The following is a 16102-nucleotide window of genomic DNA, read 5'->3' as shown; positions in this document are numbered from 1 at the left end:
TGAAGGGGTGGGGGGGGGGCGCCGGTTGGGTCCACGGGTCAGGGGCCAGATGAAAAGGTCTGGAGGGCCTGGGGTGGAGGGTGGGTGGGGCATGCCCTCTCTCAGGACCCTGTTGAGGTAAACCTGAGCAGCAGGCGGCAAAGCGGCCCTTACCTCCTGAAGTACGTGCCGGGGGTATGAGGCCAGGAGAGCCCCATGCGTTGAGCGAGCGTCAGGGGATCCAGCCAGTCTCCCTGATCGTAGCCCAGGAGATCTCCAACTCTGGTGACTTCTGCCAGGACCAGCCTCTGGTGCGCAGAGTGGGACTCTGCCACCTGCCCACGGAGCTGAGGGTTGTGTACCAGGGGCTCCTTGAGGAGATCTGCCCCCATGGACCTGGTCACTGAACAGTTTCCAGGTCCGGAGGAGGTCCTGGTAGAAGACCGGCAGCCCGAGAGGTCTTGCGGAAGGCCTCTCGGATGGAGAAAAAGGAGCTGCCGGTCATACTGGAGTCCTTGGAAGCAGCGCAGGAAGTCGTACACCAGGCTGCTAGTGATAGAAGGCAGACTAAATACTTCAGAACCTTTAGAAAAATCTTGTGTTATTTTCTGCCTGCAGAAATTTTTCTGTCTTCGGACCCTTTGGCTTCTGCTGTTGAGTCAGAGTGCCCAGTGCAGGGGATACTGGGCTTCTTCCTTTTGAAACCAGCCATCAACATGAACAATTTCCAAAGGAAGACTTTTCTTTTTCCCCCTTATATGAATGTTTGCCAAATGCTTGGTGCTAGGATGGTGAGAGCAAACCCAATAGCCACAACTTCTAGAATGTTTGAGTCATGCAGCACTTTGATGCCTGCAGACATTCACTCATGAGGCAGCACCTCTTGCCACTATATCACCTGCACCAAAAGCAGACTGGGTCTGCATCCTCATGAACTAGCTTCATAAGCTCCTGGTATTCCTCTATTATGCTCAAATAAATTTGTTAGTCTCTAAGGTGCCACAAGTACTGCTGTTCTTTTTTCTTGGAGAAAAGAGGCTCAATGAGGGTTGAGGCCTTCTTACCAAGATCCACCTGATCTCTGGCCAGGAAGATTTAGTAGACTGTGGCACACAAGTTTACTGGTCTGATTGAAACCACTTCTGATTATATCTCAGTGTCACCATTTAGGATTCTGAGACACAACAGGTTGAACAAAAATTATTGTAATGGCCACCTCCATCACCAAGAGCTTGGAGGGAGGAAGGAGGGGGAAATCAGAGATTTAACCAGTGGCATTCTCATGGAGGATGGACTTTGTACAGCTACCTCATCTTGAAGGTAGTCAAAGGATTCACCACACCCTCTCCAGCTAGTCTAGATTAAGGTACCTCACATTTGAGGGATTGAGACACTGCAGAACCCTGGAGAGATTATAAATCACAATCTGGCTGTCTTAGACACTGCTGTAAGAATTGGAAGTAGGTAGGGTTCTTTCCTGAAGAGTCACAGTCTTGTACAGGCAGAGTCCTCTAGCTCATCACTATTCAAAATGAAGCTCCCATCACTCTAATAGTTAATTTACCTTCACTCAAACAGCTGGATTTGTTTAGACAACTGAGGGCAGAAGGGCCTTGTAGCACTCCAAGTGCTCTGCTAAGCACTAACACTAGCTGTCCTAGAGCCCTCAATGCAATTGTGCCAGCATCAAGGCCAGAGTTTCCTTTCTTTGGCTTTGGTGCAAAAAGCACTCTGACTGCACTCAGATCTGACATCTGGTAACAGAGGGCCTTAAAACTGGTACTGGCTTCATCGCAGGCTCACAGAACACCCAGAAGTGTTTGGGCAAGATTGAGGAGCACAGAATGGTTCCCCAAATGCAGAAGGGGCAATCCAAAAAGCTCAAAACAGGAGCTGCCTAGAATACAGGGTTTCAACTGAAACATGCTGGGGAGCTGTTGACTTTTTGCATCTTCACCTCTTATGCGAAGCTTCATCTTATCCAGCAAAGTGAAGCTCAGGATCACATATGACATATAACAAAGCCATCTGAGTGATGAATATTGGTGGGGGGAAGGGACTCCTACATTGATACAGGTGGCGCCAAGTTCTGATGGGTGAGCTATCATGGCCAACTCGAGTTTCAGCTCCAAGGGTTTACCCTTTTAAGTACACTGGCTGACCTCAGGAGTCTTCCTGGGCTGCCAAAAGGAGAGCTTCAGTCCTCTGCAAAGAGCTCCTCCTGTTTCTTCAGTGCCATGGTGACACTTGCTGACATGTCACCCATGCAAATCACAGAGGTAAACACAACCAACTTGGCCATCTGTACTAGACACTGTTCTACCACACAAATTTTGAACCTACTGAGCAGTCTTCCTTGGAGGCCACACCTGAAATAAAACAAAAAAGAGACACTACTGCAAGACAGGAAGTGCCAGACCAATGAACAATCACCAGAGAGAGACTGATACTGAATCAGTGAGGTACCTAGACTCCAACACTAGTGTGCCAAGAACAACGTTACAATCAAGCATGGCTAAAAGAAATAAAAACCTCACACTGGAGTAACTGTGAAAGTCTAAAACACTAAGGCACTTGAATGCTGACAAATCAGGGAAAGCACTCACAGCAAACCCCTTACATATAAAAACAGGTCTAAGTGAGGCAGAGGTGGTTCTGTGGAAAAAATAAGGTAATCATAATTAAATATTTTATCAGAACATACACTCAGGGGGCAGAATTAATGTTACAACCATAATTCTGGTATTTACTAACAATTCAGTGCTTGACTTTAACTTTAGTGGTTCCTTTAACAGTTTACTTTTCATATGAATTCCCAATTAACATTGCAGCTATAACAGTTGTTCTACCAAGTTGCAGTTATGTCCCCTATGCATTCTCCAACATACATTGAGATTTCATTTTTCTGTATTTTATTCTTCATCTTATTCCACCCTACCACCTTTGTATGTTGGAAGTACCTGGATACGCCCGATTGATTGACTTCAGCTAAAGCTCATCTTTCCTTTCACAAATTATTCAAAGCCTACAAAAGTTCTCCCTGCTATTTTTAAAACTACTGAAAGAAGTTTGTAGTACAGTTTAAAAGGTAAGTAAAACAACCACAATTGCTTCTGCAGCCTATCACCCAAAAAGAGACAGAACACCAGACCCAAATTGAAGACTTATTTAATGATCACAACAATCCCATCTCCACTGCCTCCAACCCTGATAGTATTTTCCTGGGACGCAATGTGCATATTCTCCACCAGTTGTGATTTTTCCTTCATCCCATTTCTCTCCCCTGTGCGCTGGCCTGAATCCCCCTCATGCAAGTCCTCCTCTTCAGGCCCTCCCATCACCAAACACATATCATATGCTTCTCATTCTCTCCCTAGCATGGATTCCTCTCCTTCTCTCTTCCCCTATCCTCCAGAGCCTAGACACACTCAACTCTTCCCCATCCTTTTCACAAATGTCCACATAAACTACAGATCAGTGAACAAAGAGAAAGCAGCAGACATATATACTTTAACTATCATATTTGACAAAATGCATCTCACAATCTTACTCATCATTCATTCAACTGGCCTGAAAATCATCACACATTGAATGCTGACTGAAGAAATGGAAACAAAACATTCTAATAAGTGGCAAAGCTCTGAGTTGGGGAGGTGAGATCACGGATATAGGATCACCGGATTTAACATTAACAAAAAAGAATCTATAAAGATTAGAAACATAGGAAGAAAACAAACATGGCTTGGAAAAATGCAAATAAATCTAAAATACATCCAATAGGGAAGAGAAACCTGGAAGTCAGCAATGCTGATCAAGACCTATGGGTAAGTGGACAGCAAATCAGACATTAGAACTCATCTACAGTATCATTAATTCTCAAGCCCTTTTATAATGTAAGATTACAAGCAAAGAATCTTTAGTCTTTGTATCGACTCTCACTAACCATTAGAAAGCAAGGAAATATCCAATTAAGGGGTCATTCTTTAACATACCACCCTCATTCACACTTCACAACTCAGTATCATGCACCTCTAACATGTATACACAATATATAACACTACAAACGCCCTGGACCTCAAAACCTGAACTCCAACTACATAACATATGCTTGTAGACATCTCTTTACTAAATTATTCTATTGCGTGTTATGTGCACATGAGGGAAATATGAGGTTGGAATCAAGCTTGTACATTCCATGCAAGTGTTATTAACAGAGAACTTGGTGTGGACATTGTGTACCTGCACATTTTAGAGATGCACGGTACTTTGTGATTGATAGGAAATGTCAGAGCAGGTAAACATGAACCATGGCTGTTAACGAAGGGTGGATCAGTAAGCGTTACATTTAATAAGTTTAGATTGCTTAAGGGGTTTTTTTGAGTGATAATTTCCATAGGTTTTATGAAGTGTGGATGTCTGACGGGTTATCAAGAAAAGGGAAGAGCAATCGGGGAGAGGAAATGTGCACATCCCCTATAGACACTATGCAGTCATTTCCCTCCCTTCTCCCATGCTAAGTAGGTGCAGGGTTCTCTCCTGGATTACTGCCCCACAGAGGAGCTCTTCTCTTCCGTTATTTTCGTACCACATAATGCTCATTCTGCACACTGGTTCCTGGCACTATTAGTTTCCTTACCAGGCATTCTAAGGAAAAGAAAAAGTGAGAGCATCAGAATAAAGACAGTGGACTTCAACAAAGCAGACTTTACCAAACTGAGAGAACTGGTAAGTAACCTCCCATGGAAAGAAAATCTCAAGGAAAAAAAAAAAAAAAAAGAGCTCAGCAGTTTCTCAAACAGACAATATTAAAGGCACATCAGCAAACTATACCAATGCAAAGGAATGAAAGGAAGAGGCAAATATGGCACCCTCAAGAGCTCTTTAATGACTTTAAAAAAAAGGAATCCTGCAAAAAGTGGAAACGCAGAAAAATGCTAAGGATGAGTACAAAAATTGGCACCGCAGAGACTTGGTGGGATAATACGTGTGACTGGATTATTTGTATAGAATAGTATAGCTTGCTCAGGAAGGACAGGCAGGGGAAAAAGAGAGGAGGTGTAGCCTTGTATATTAAAAATGTATACACTTGATAGAAATAGGAGACAGACTTGTTGAAAGTCTCTGGGTAAGGATAATGGGTAAAAACCAAGGGTGATGTCATGGTAGGGTGTACTACAGACCATCTAACCAGGAAGAAGAGGTGGACAAGGCTTTTTTTAAAAAACTCCAAAGCACAGCACTTGGTGGTGATGGAGGATTTCAACTACCCAGACATCTGTTGGGAAAGTGACACAGAAGGGCACAGATTATCCAACAAGTTCTTGGAATGAATTGGAGACAATTTTTTATTTCAGAAGGTGGAGAAAGCTACTAGGGGAGAGGCTGTTAAAGAGACGTTATTAATAGGACAAGAGAAAACTATCCCACTGCACTGGAAAGACAGGAATTATGGTAAGAGACCACCCTGGCTTAAAAACAAGCTCTTCAATGATCTGAAACTCCAAAAAGAAAAAAAAAAATGTCTTACAAAAAGTGGAAACTAGGTCAAATTACAAAGGATGAATACATATATAAAAAAAGTACGTAGGGACAAAATTAGAAAGGCCAAGGCACAAAATGAGATTAAACTAGCTAGAAACATAGAAGAGTAACAAAAAAAACATTTTACAAATACACCGAAAGCAAAAGGAAGATCAAGGACAGGGAAGCCCATTTTTCAATGAGAATGGGCGGGGGGGGGTGGGGACAGAAAATATGGAAATGGCAGAAGTGCTAAATGACTATTTTGCTTCAGTTTTCACCAAAAGGTTTTCACCAAAAAGACTGAACATCTATCATAGTGAATGCCAGTGAAAATGAGGTAGGATCACAAACTAAAATAGGGAAAGAACAAGTTAAAAAAAGTCTTCAAGTCACCAGGGCCTGATGAAATACATCGTAGAATACCCAAGGAGCTGACTGAGGAGATATCTGGAGCCATTAACGATTATCTGCAAAAAAGTCACAGACGACGGGCAAGATTCCAGAGGACTGTAAAAGGCAAATATAGTGTCAATCAATAAAAAGGGAAATAAGGACTACCTGGGGAAATACACACCAGTCATCTTAACTCCAGTGCCTAGAAAGATAATGAAACAAATAATTAAGCAATCAATTTGCAGACATCTAGAAGCTAATGTGGTAAGTAACTGTCAACATGGATTGGTCAAGAATAAATCGCATCAAACCAACCTAACAGCCTTCTTGGACAGGGTAACAAGCCTCGTGAAGGGGGGGGGGGGGGAGCAGTAGATGTGGTATATCTTGACTTTAGCAAGGCTTTAGATACTGTCTCACGTTACCTTCTCATAAACAAACTAGGAAAATATGACCGAGATGGAGTTGCTATAAGGTGGGTGCATAACGGGTTGGAAAACCGTTCCCAGAGAGTAGTTATCAGGAGTTCAAAGAGAAGCTGGAAGGGCAAATCGAGTGTGGTCCAGCAGGGATCAGTTCTGGGTCCGGTTCTGTTCAATATCTTCATCAAGCAATTAGACAATGGCATAGAGTACACTTAAAGTTTATGGATGATACCAAGCTGGGAGAGGTTGCAAGTGCTTTGAAGGATAGGATTAAAATTCAAAATGATCTGGACAAACTAGAGAAACTGTCTGAAGTAAAGAGGGAGAAATTCAATAAGGACAAACGCAAAGTACTCCACTTAGGAAGGCACAACCAGTTGGCACACACACAAAATGGAAAATGACTGCCAGGGAAGGAGTACTGCGGAAAGGGATCTGGGGGTCATAATGGACCACAAGCTAAATTTGAGTCAACAGTGTAACACTGTTGCAAAAAAAGCAAAACATCATTCAGGGATGTATTAGCAGCAGTATTGTAAGCAAGACACAAGAAGTAATTCTTCCGCTCTACTCCGCGCTGATTAGGCCTCAACTGGAGTAGTGTGTCCGGGTCTGGATGCCACATTTCAGGAAAGATGTGGACAAATTGGAGAAAGTCCAGAGAAGAGCAACCAAAATGATTAAAGGTCTAGAAAACATGACCCATGACAGAAGATTGAAAAAATTGGGTTTGTTTAGTCTGGAAAAGAGAAGACAGAGAGGATGTGAAAACAGTTTTCAAGTACATAAAAGGTTGTTACAAGAAGAAGGGAGAAAAATTGTTCTCATTAAACTTTTGAGAACAGGACAAGAATCAATGGACTTAAATTGCAGCAAGGGCAGTTTAGGTTGGACATTCTGAAAAACTTCCTGTCAGGACAGTTAGGCACTGGAATAAATTGCCTAGAAAAGTCGTGGAATCTCCATCACAGGAGATTTTTAAGAGCAAGTTAGACAAACACCTGTCAGGGATGGTCTAGACAATATTTAGCCCTGCCATGAATGCAGAGCACTGGACTAGATGGCCTCTCGAGGTCCCTTCCAGCCCTATGATTCTATAAATAGAATAATACAAGCATGTAGGGACAAAATAAGAAAGATTAAGGCACAAAAGAAGTTACACCTAGCAAAGGACATAAAAGGCAGTAAGAACTAAGAAGAGGTTTTTTTAAATACATTAGGAACAAGAGAAAGGAAGGAAAGTGTAGGTTCTCTACTGAACAGGAAAGGAGAGCTAATAATAGAAGACGTCCCACAGAAGGCTGAGGTGCTTAATAACTATTTTGCTTCAGTCTTCACTAAAAAAGCAAACTGTGACCAGATACTTAACAAAATTAATATTAACAAGGGGGAAGGAAGGAACACAAGCCAAAACAGTGAAAGAACAGATTAAAGAATATTTAGGTAAGTTAGACGTATTCAGGTCAGCAGGGTTGGATGAAATGGACCCTAGGGTACTTAAGAAAGTAGCTGAAACAACCTTGGAATCATTACTAATTATCTTTAAGAACTCACAGAGGACAGGGAGGTCCCAGAGGACTGGAGAAGAGTAAATGTAGTACTTATCTTTAAAAAGAGGGGGTGAAGGAAGAGGACCTGGGGAATGATAGACCAGTCAGCCTAGCTTTGATACCTGAAAAGATACTGGGACAAAATATTAAGCAATCAGTCTGTAAGCACCTAGAGATAACAGGGTTGTAAGTAAAAGCCAACATTGATTTTGTCAAGAATACAACAAGCCAAACCAACCTAATTTCTTTTTCTGATAGTATTACTGCCTTGGTTGTTGGTGGGGGACGGGAATTCCGGGAAGAAAAGAAAAGATGTAGACATGATATATTTGGATTTTAGAAAGGATTCTGACAGTCCCATGGGACATACTCCTAATGAAACTAGGGAAACATGGTCTAGAAGAAGCTCTACAAGGTGGATGCAAAACTGGTTGAAGGATCATACCCAAAGAGCAGTTACCAATGATGTGCTGACAGACTGGGATGGCACATCTAGTGGGGTGACGCAGGAGTCTGTCATGGGTCCAGTATTATTCAGTATTTTCATTAATTACTTGCATAACAGAGAGGAGAGTATTCCTATATATAATCTGTGGGTGACACCAAGCTGGAATCGGTTGCTAGAACTTTGGAGGACAGAATTAGAATTCAAAACAACCTTGACAAATGGAGAACTGGTCTGAAATCAACAAGACAAAATTCAGGACAAACAAGTACTACACTTAGGAAGAAAAAAAAATTAAATTCACAACTATAAAATGGGAAATAACTGCCTAGGTAGAAGTACTTCTGAAAAGGATCTGGGGGTTGTAGTGGATCACTGCATATGAGTCAACAAGCTGCAAAGAAGGTGAGTATTATTCTGGAGTGTACTAACAAGAGTGTTGTAAAACACGGGAGGCAACTGTCCCACTTACTCAGCACTGGTGAGATGTCAAATGGGAGTACTGTGTCCAGTTTTGGGTACCACACATTAGGAAAGATGTGGATAAATTGGAGACGGTCCAGAGGAGAACAATTAAAATGATAAAAGGTGTAGAATAGCTGACCTCTGAAGTCACGTTTAGTCTAGAAAAAGTGGTAACCTGAGTTTTCAAATATGTTAAAGGCAGTTATAAAGAGGACAGTGATCAATTGTTTTCCAAATCCACTGAAGGTATGATCAGAAGTATTGGGCTTGATCTACAGAGAGACATTTAAGCTAGATACTAGGAAAAGCTTTCTAACTATAAGGATAGTTAAATATTAGAATAGGCTTCCACGGGAGATCATGGAATCCCCAACTTTGGAGTGTTTAAAAGCAGGTTAGTCAAACACGTATCAGGAATGATCCAGGTATATTTGGTCCTGCCTCAGTGCAGGGGAGCTGAACTAGCTGATTTCTCAAGGTTCATTCCAGAACTACATTTCTATGATTCCAGACTGACAAAGAAGCTGTAATTTGGCAAACCAGACTCCTCTCCTGGAAAGCTTCCTTATTTTGCCATCTGTGGGCCTGGGTGTGACATAAGAATGGCCATATACATCAGACCAGTGGTTCTCAACCAAGGGTACGTGTATCCCTGGAGGTACTCAACTCATCTAGATCAGAGTTTCTCAACTGGAAGGTTGCAGCCCCCAGGAAAGGTGGGGAGGTCACAGGACAGGTTTAGGAGGATTGCAGATGCAGAGCTGGCATTAGGGGATGGCAAGCAGGGCAAATGCCCAAGGCCCCACACCACAGTGGGGCCTTCAAAGCAAAGTTACATGTTTCAGCCCTGCCACTTGGAGCTCAGGCTTCAGATTCGGCTCAAGAATCACACTGAAATGGAAGTACAATATTAATACTCCAATGGATTTTATAAATATGGTAAAAATGAGAAAGTAAGCAATTTTTCAGTAACAGTATGCAGGGACACTTCTGCATTCTTATGTCTGATTCTGTAAGCAAGTAGTTGGGGTACGCATGACAAATCAGACTCCTGAAAGAGGTATAGTAGTCTGGAAAGGTTGAGAACCACTGTGTTAGACCAATGATCAATCTAGCCCAGTGTCCTGTATTCTGACAGGTTTCAGAGTAGCAGCCGTGTTAGCTCACGAAAGCTTATGCTCAAATAAATTTGTTAGTCTCTAAGGTGCCACAAGTACTCGTTTTCTTTTTGTCTTCTGACAGTGGCCAATGCCACTTGCTTCAGAAAGAATGAACAGAATAGGGCAACTATTGAGTAATCCATCGCATCATCCACTCCCAAATTCTAGCAGTCATAGGCTAGGGTAACCTAGAGGATAGGATTGCATCTCTGACCATCTTGGGTAATAGCCATCCAGGAACTTATCAAATTATTTTTTAAACTTACAAGATCCTTCACAACATCCCCTATACAGATTGACTGTGCACTGAGTGACATAGTACTTCCTTAGGTTTGTTTTAAACCTGCTACTTATTAATTTAACTGGGTGAGCCCTGGTTCTTGTGTTATGTGAAGGAGTAAATACGACTTCCTTATAAACTTTCTCTGTACCATTCATGTTTTTATAGACCTCTAGCATATTTCCCCTCAGTCATCTCTTTTCCAAGACGAAAAGTCCCAGTTTTTTTAACCTCTCCTCATATGGAAGCTGTTCCATTCCCCCTAATCATTTTTGCTGCCCTTCTCTGTATCTTTTCCAGTTCTATATTTATTTATTGGAGCCAGGGTAACCAGAACTGCACAGAGTATTCAAGGGGTGAGTGTACCATGGATTTATATAGTGGCACTATGATTTTTCTGTCTTATTTTCTATCCCTTTCCTAATGGTTCATAACATGGTTAACTTTTTTGACTACCACTACACATTGAGCGGATGTTTTCACAGAACTACCTATGATGATTCCAGGATCTTTCTTGAGTGATAACAGCTAATTTAGACCCCATCATTTTATATATACACACACATATACACACACACACAGGATTATGTTTTCCTACATGTATTACTTGCATTTATCAATACTGAATTTCATCTGCCATTTTGTTCCCCAGTCACCCAGTTTTGTGAGATCTTTTTGTAACTCTTCGCAGTCAGCTTTGGACTTAACTACCTTGAGTAGTTTTGTATTATCTGCAAATTTTGCCACCGCATTGTTCGCCCCTTTTTCCATATTGTTTATGGATACACTGAACAGTACTGGTCCCAATACAGATCCCTGGGGACACCACTATTTACCTCTCCCCATTCTGAAAACTGACCATTTATTTCTATCCTTTGCTTTCTGTCTTTTAATCAGTTACTGATTCATGAGCAGATCCCTCCTATCCTATGACTGCTTACTGTGCTTAAGAGCCTTTGGTGAAGGACCTTGTCAAAGGCTTTCTGAAAGTCCAAGTACACTATATCCACTGGATCACCCTTGTCCACATGTTTGTTGACCCCTTCAAATAATTTGAATAGATTGGTGAGGCATGATTTCCCTTTACAAAAACCACGTTGACTCTTCCCCAACATGTTGTGTTCATCTGGGTGTCTAGTAATTCTGTTTTTTACTATAGTTTCAACCAATCTGCCTGGTACTGAAGTTAGGCTTATCAGCCTGTAATTGCCAGGATCACTTCTGGAGTCTTTTTTAAAAATTGGTATCACATTAACTATCCTCCAGTCATCTGCTACAGAAGCTGACTGAAGTGACCGATTACATACCACGGTTAGCAGTTTTGCAATTTCATATTTTAGTTTCTTCAGAACCCTTGGGTGACTACCATCTTGTCCTAGTGACTTATTACTGTTTATCAATTTGTTCCAATATCTCTACTGACACATCCATTTGGGACAGTTCCTCAGATATGTTACCTAAAAAGAATGGCTACGGTGTGAGAAACTCTCTCACATCCTCTGCAGTGAAGACCAATACAAATGATGTATTTAGTTTCTCCACAATGGTCTTACCTTCCTCGATCATCCAGTGGCCCCACTTCTGATGTACTTAAAACAAAAATTACTGTTAATTTTTGTGTCTTTTGCTAGCTGCTCTTCAAATTCTTTTTTGGCCTGCCCAATTATACTTTTATACTTAACTTGCTAGAATTTATGTTCCTTTCTATTTTCCTCAGTAGGATTTGACTTCCAATTTTTAAAGGATGTCTTTTTGCCTTTAACCGCTTCTTTTACTTTGTTGTTTAGCCACGGTGACAGTTTTTTGCTCCTCTTAATATGTTTTTTTTTAATTTGGGGTATACATTTAATTTGAGAAATTACATCCAGTTCATAAAACCAGACTTCACGGTAGGAAGGCTGATGATAGGGTCCAGAAGACAAGACAGCAGGATGGAAGAGGCCACAGTCGCCATCCTGACCTTCCCAATGCTGAAAAAATATGATGTGGAGGGTCAGAAACATCCCTCTCCTGCCCCCCACCTAATAAGTCCTCTAAGTGATTTCTAGGATTAAGAGGCCAACTTGGAATTCTGCAGAAGTTTAGCACTAATTAGCACTGCTGCCATCTCCAAGGCTTCCCCCCAAAGAGTAGCATAGTCAGCAGAAAGAAGCAGGTTGTAGAACTGGGTTCATATCTCCCCTTCAGTGCCTTCTATAGCACAGCTCTGCCACTGTGTCAAAGATGGTGATGCTTGACATAAGAGAAACCTTCAAGCACAGATGTCTCCTACAGGAGCTGTAGACAACTGTTGCCAGGCAAGACTCCCACTCTCAGTATGGGACATTAAAATAAAGGGTTCATTGGGGAGAAAGGCATATCCCGATCCATCCTATATCCTCCACTACTACTTCCCCCCGCATCCCTAATCAGCACCTTTCTTGCCTCCAGCTCCACCCCGTGTCAGCGTAGGATAGATCGGGGACTATCTCTGCCTGCCAGATTCCAAAATTGCTCCCTGGACATGCTCCCTCCTCAGCACAAATTTCAGTTGAAGAAACCTGAAAATCCAGTCCCTCTACCCATGTGGTGCTCGCAGCGAGGAAGAAAAGGAAGCAGGGATGAGGGGTAGTGAGCAGTGTCTTTCCCAGCTGCACTCCTCCGAGTTCAGACTCAGACGGCAACCTATCTTTGGATCAGTAGCCACTACTGTCAGACTGATAAATCATAGATGGTTCATCAAACTTAATTATGCAGGGGAAGCTGAGAGTAAATAAAGGAAAGCAGAGGTATTGATGGAAGTGAGGGATGATAAACTGGTAATGCCAGTGCATCAAACATCCTGAGGATGATCAACTACAGGGACTGCCTGGGGAGTAGGGCTCCCTGACTGTCTCCTACAAAGAGCGGGAGGAGTTTTAACTTTTCCTCTCTTGTTAGAAACCAGAAGGGGTCAGCATAGTTAGTAAGTAAGTTTAAAAACAGTTATATATCACCAACATTGAATGATACAAGAACCAGTATGTATGTGAACATATGGGATCAGCAGTCTGGGGTTTCTAGGTGCCAACGTCATTTTTAGGGCTTGTTTACACTTAGAAGTTTACCAGAATAGCTATTCTGAAATGGTTGTTTCAGTGTAAGCCCCTGTGTGGATACTTATTCCAAAATAAGACTGCTCACACAAGGCTTGTGCCAATGTAACTATTATGGAGTAATTATTCCAGAATAGCTATTTCCATAAACTTTCAGGGCTTCAGATAGTAAGGGCCCATGAAAATCAGATATCCGATACAACCTTAACCATGATACCACTAACAAGTTTCCATAATACATCTCCGCCCTGAAGTTCTTACAATCAACATAGGAATCAAAGACAAGGGGCGGAAAATCACTTCGGGAAACAGAGGGTGAAGGTTCCTGGGTCTGCTTAGAAAGGTGAGTTTTAAAGGAAAGAGGGTGAGCTTCTGGCAGATGAAGACAAGATGTTCCAGCTATAGAAGATAAAAGTGACAGAAGGCACAAAACTAGGATTGGGGAAAGGAGATACAGGTTTGAAGAAGGCAAAAGGATGAGGAAACAGAGAGTGAATAAAAAGAAGACAGAGATGGTAGGGGTTAAAGGCAATGTAGGGCCTTCTATGAAGAATATGCTCCTTTTATGTATTCAGACACAGGAAGCGAAGGAAGGATCACAGTAACATTAAGTCACAGGAAAGGAAGATGACTTTGGCAGCAGCATTTCAAACAGACTGGAAGGAGAAGAAACAAAAGAAAGAGAGGCCAGACAAGAGATTATAGCAATAAAGGCAAGAAGTGACCAGGATACGGACAAGGGTTTTAGCAGTCAATACAGGACAAATTTTAAAGAAAGAAGCAACAGGTGTTAGCAAGAAAGATAACATGGGGCAGAGTAGAATAAAACATCATAGCAAGATTACAGGCTGAATCACAAGAAAGAGTGGAGTTATCAATGGAGACAGAAAAGAGAAATTAGGAGAAAAGATGAGAAAGTCTACTTACCAGTAACTAGTTTTGAGTAGACTATCAGTACACATCTTCATTACTGGAATGCAGGGTGCATGGGCCAGCAAGAAGTTGAGATAGTGGCTGGACACCCAAGATGTCAGCATCAGCTAAGTATGCTAGAGTGAATAGGGGGTGTGGAAGTTTCATGAGTATATAGGGCTACGGGGTGATAATGAATGTATAAGTGGTGATGAAGTAAAAAAGAGGAAAGTATACAGAAGAAGCGAAAACAGAGAACTGAAGGACAATGGCAGACAGAAAGAGGGGAGTATGAAAAACTGTTCAGAGGAACCTGAGTTGTCAGCAACTCTAACCAATTGTATGGCACTCCAAATATTCAATACAGCATCCAAGGGCAAGATAGGGAAGAAAAAGAAAAAAAAATATCACAAAAATCAGGTGGATTAAGTCATCAACCATGTCAAAGGCAGCAAAAATGAATCATAAGAGAACACTCTATATGACCCAGCCCCTTACCCCTTATTCTCCACAATATCAACATATCCAAGGCCCCATGACCCAAAATATTCCCCCATCTGCTTCTAACAGGGCACAAAACACACACTCCCCACATACACTTCATCATCCATCACCCTGCATCAGAAGGAGACACAACACTCCCTCTCACCATGGGGCAGCTCCAGGTACACACTCTCTCCACACACATTCTTCCCATCACCCAGCTCACTACACATACAGGTTTTCAGTACACTTGGCTTTACTCGAAAGATCTCTCACCAGAGCAACCTCACTGACGGTAACACCGGGGGGGGGGCGGGGGGCCTAGTATAGCCAAGGTCTCCCAAAGTCTCTGGAATTTAACAGGATGTGGGTAACCTTACCCAGAGCAGGTCTAACTTACAGTGCTGATGTTAGTGCACATGGGATCCCTGTCCACACTCGTACTCCCACCAGCCAGAGGAGCTGCTCTAATCTTGCCAATAATGAGAATTTAAAAAAGAAAAGAACACGATGTAGACAAGCCCACACCCGCTGCCCATGGCCTGCATCCTGCACACCCAATACCACTGCAACCGGCTCCACTTCCCGCTCATGATGTGCCGCCGCAGGCCAGGGTCTCCCCCACCCCAGGCCCCGGCCCGCCCCTCCCCCCACAGGCTCCGGCCCGCCCCTCCCCCCACAGGCCCCAGGTCTCCCCCGCAGGGCCAGGCCACAGCCTCGCTCTCGAGCCCAGCCTGGCCCGCTCCTTCCACCGCCAGGAGGCAAGTCCGACCTGGCCCCTGGCCCCAGCCCCCACGCACGCCTCGCCCAGCCTGGCCTCACCTGGCGGCGGCTCCGGCAGGGCCTGGGCAGCGGGAGGCGAACAGCTCCGCAGCGCGCAAGACAAGCCGCTCGCTGCGCCGCCTGCACACGCCCCCGCTCCGCCCACCGAGCCCCATTGGTTACTTTGCACACGTGGCCGGCGCCCCATTGGAGCAACAGCTAGTCCGTCAATCGTACCCCCGGGGCGGGCGCTCGCGGCGGGCGGGCGCGGGGCGGCCGAAGCCGGCGGCGGGAGGGGGAAGAGCGGGCCTGGCGCGAGGAGAGGCGGAGCTGGGCAGGGCGCGGAATCACCTGGGCTCCCACGGGCCCCGTTTCTCGGCGCGGGCTCTGTGTCCGGGCGCGGGAGCTGGGGGAAGGCCCCGTTCCCCGTCCCCCGTCCAGGCCGCCTGCTCGGTTCGTCCACGTAGCCAAAAGCGGCTTCCAGCCCTTGGGGAGCGTGTCCAGGGGCCCGCGGGCCGCGAGCCTCGGCACGGCCCGGCCCGGCTTTCTGCGGCCGGGCTGGGGCAGCAGAGGGGGGTACCTGTGCGCTCGGAGAGCGGCGCTCCGGCCGCTGGTTTGATTCTGAGGGGAAGGAAACTCTGTCCACTGAGT

The 16102-nt window shown here is 43.9% G+C and overlaps 1 protein-coding gene across 1 annotated transcript in view; it reads right to left on the bottom strand.

The window, feature by feature from the left end:
- The window catches only part of ELAVL1 (ELAV like RNA binding protein 1), a 99954-nt gene extending 84353 nt beyond the window's left edge, over positions 1–15601 (bottom strand). The window contains exon 1 of the mRNA XM_077841842.1: positions 15512–15601. The gene's annotated coding sequence lies outside the window, so the exon portion shown is untranslated. The remainder of the gene's footprint in view (positions 1–15511) is intronic.
- Positions 15602–16102: the final 501 nt, after the last annotated feature.

Source organism: Eretmochelys imbricata, chromosome 25, assembly GCF_965152235.1.
Source record: "Eretmochelys imbricata isolate rEreImb1 chromosome 25, rEreImb1.hap1, whole genome shotgun sequence".
Classification (NCBI taxonomy): domain Eukaryota; kingdom Metazoa; phylum Chordata; order Testudines; family Cheloniidae; genus Eretmochelys; species Eretmochelys imbricata.
The sequence above is the reverse complement of the archived record's forward strand: the minus strand, read 5'-3'. Positions and strand labels throughout refer to the sequence as shown.